We start from the raw sequence: 3,363 nt of genomic DNA on the forward strand, positions 1-3,363 counted from the left end.
CACCTAAAGTGGGCATCATGACTTAATTTTCTAGGCAGATTTTAGGCCAAACTGGCCCAATCAGTTTTGCATGGTGAGACCTGAACTTGAGGCCCATTTTTCACCTTCTTCCACTCATCATTTCAACTTGTGCTCAACATGAAAGATACTATGCTCCATGAGAACTTTCTACTGTTTGCATTATTTCATCATTTGGTGGCTTGCTCATCAAGTTACATGGCCATAAAGTCACCACCTTGGAATGGATTTCTTGCTTGCCAAGCCATGCTACAAACCAAGTCACGTTTTGCTACCTCATTTTGGGCCTTGCAGCAATATGTCCATTCATTTAAACTTTGCCAAATAACAACATTTCACATGCCCTAATACACCTCACTTTGGCAATATTTTTTCTCATGGATAACAATCATCTCAAAGCCCATTAAACATGTTGACCTACATATTTAAAAGATGCAAACCCTAAACCTAAGAGGAGCATGGGAATTTCGTGGCAAGGCAAGGCAAAGAGCATCACAAGTCAGATTTATTTTCTCAAGTTGAAGCATTTGAGGTGAGGCATCAAGACAACACCTATTCTTCCATATTCTCCACAATAAAGGGGCAGTGGACCTAACTTCCACTAGGTAAACTCTTACTCTATCTTCCATGGCCATGTATGGATATATTCATGTTCATCATCATCATCATTATCATGCTCATCATTATTATCATTACTGTTTGCCATGCTAATCATGTGTTCATGTTTGTTTCATCATCATTACCATGCCAATCATGCTTGTGTTCTTGTTATTAATTTATGCATGCTGAATTTTTTGCCTTTGCCCGTGTCCATGTTGATATCTTGTGGTCAACTTTTCTCCATGATTAAGCCATCATTTTTACTAAAACAAGTCACCATGATGATCTACACATTTTGTACTTGAATTTTGGTTTTTATTTCGTGGCATTTGGTGCACTATAGCGCTTGCATTCTTGAGTGGAAAATTGAAAAAATCCACTGTTTTTTTTTCACATTTTCGTGGCTGCATGGATAGGGTTTTGTCTTCATGAAGAAGACGATGATGTGTCATGTTATAAGCCGTTAGATCCCTTGCTCATGTTTGAATCATGTCCGTCCAGCTTTTTTTGTCTTCTAGTCACTTAAATGCCTTGCCCAATTGATACAATGTTCACATGCTTTTTAAAATTAAAATGTTATTTAATGTGTGTCACGCCCTGAATAATAATTTTGGATTGGGCTTTGCACATTTCGCTCTTCACACCCCCCTTCCTGGCCCATCAACACCAATCCATTTATTTTCATTTTCTTTTTCAATTCACATTTATTTTTCTGTTGTGATTTTAATTATTTTAAAATATTTTCTTTATTCATAAAAATATCCAAAAATATTTTTCATATTTCTTAATGTCTTATTTAATTTTATTTAATTTTTATTTTCGTATTTATTTAATGTTAATATTTTATTTTAATTATTTATCCTAAATGGTCCATTTTAACACACATTTTTTTCTAGATTTTATTTTTATGTCTTAAAATTATGTTTAGCTTTTGATTTTTGGGATGAAGGTTGACCAATGTCCCATGGTCAACCTGACCTTTTCTTGGAATTTTATTTCCCATTTTTAATTTATTTTGGATTAATTTTTGACCTAGTTTGGTAGGTTGACTTTTGTTTTGACCTCTACTTTATTTCAATTAATTTATGTACTAATTTTCATTATTTTTAAAATCTTTTTGGGGGATGATGATGTCCTGACCCCACCTTACTTAGTTTAATTTTTCATAATTTTCTTGATTAATTTGCTATTTATTTAATATTTTTTAAGTTGACTCGAATTTTCAGTTGACTTCTTTATGATCGATGTTTGACTTAGGGATTGCTTATGGCAATTGAAGAGATATTTTGATCCTCCCTTGTTCATCTCATATGCCACGTATTAGAGGCCTTTCATCTTGATTTTATTTGATCCTTGCATCATTTCCTGATTAAATTATTTCAGTGAACCTTTTGTGCATATTTTCATTTGTCTGATTCATCTGATATTTGTTGCACTTGTTTCTTTCATCCATGCTTACCATTGCTTGATTGTTTAACATGTTCATGCTCCCATGCATCGTTTAATGCTTCATTATTCCATCCTTTGATTCTTTGGTTTGATTACATACTTGTTTGCTTATTCTTATTGTTTGATTAACTGTTGCCTACTTGTATGATGTATGAGGCATATATTCTTATTGTTTGATTGACATGAACGATCCCCATTCATAACAAATGTACACCCTCTCCCATGAAGTGTATAATGTTTATTCTTTCATTCTCTATCCATCTGTTAATACAAGAATTAAAACGAACATCCGATAATCATTTCAAAACAAGATCAAAAGCTCGATCCAACGTCGAGTAATCATTTTCAAAACTTAACAGAACCAGCACGTATTCGTCCATTCTCTTGTAAGTCGATTGCTTCATGCATCGCCATCTACCTCTTGTAAGTCGATTTCCTCAGGCATCATCATCTACCCTTATCCGTGGCTCCTCTCCTTGGTCCATCCGTCGACTCTTGTTCCGTTTAGGTAACACCCATTAGGTAGAACCCTTTGTATGATAACATAGGTAGAATTCCCTTATTCTTTGCATGCTAACATTAGGTAGATGTTCCACTCTGTAAATCCTAACACATAGGTCCACATTGCATGACAACTCTAGGGCAGAGCTTCCCCACTTTTAGACCTTCCGTGCGTCTCCGATCTTGTGGCATGTCAATCTGTTCTATTGCAAAGAGGTAACTGCCTAAGACTCGACTCAGTGAGCTGTGACACCTACTGCTAGGATGTTAAACACATTGCCCACCTTCCTTTGACACAGCTGGTGTCCTCTTTTGTAAGTCCATGTTCAGATGGCAATCCCTAACCCCTAGTTAGGCGAACTACGACAACTCTGATTCTCATGTTCAAATGAGATACGTAGGCACGAGATGCGATGTCTTGCCGAGTTTGATTGACGACTTACAACTAATCCTTGCTTGTTTTCGCCCTTGCTGCGATTCTTTTCTCTCGCCCTCATTGCGATCGAGACATTCCCTTTCTCTTGCCCTAGTTGCCATCGAGACCCTTGTTCCCGTAGTTAGCTGAACTACATTTTGCTCTGATTCTCATTCCAGATGAGATACATAGGCATAAGACGCGATGTTTTACCGAGCACACTTCTCTTTAACCCATAGGTAGCCGAGCTACGAAGACTCTGATTCTCATACTCAGATGAGATACGTAGGCAGTAGATGCGACATCTTTGCGAGTCATTTTCATTTTCTTTTGACCCTTATTTTAGTAAATAGTACATTAGATAAACCTACACCCTTTAG

This window comes from Lathyrus oleraceus, chromosome 1, assembly GCF_024323335.1.
Source record: "Lathyrus oleraceus cultivar Zhongwan6 chromosome 1, CAAS_Psat_ZW6_1.0, whole genome shotgun sequence".
In the NCBI taxonomy this organism is placed as follows: domain Eukaryota; kingdom Viridiplantae; phylum Streptophyta; class Magnoliopsida; order Fabales; family Fabaceae; genus Lathyrus; species Lathyrus oleraceus.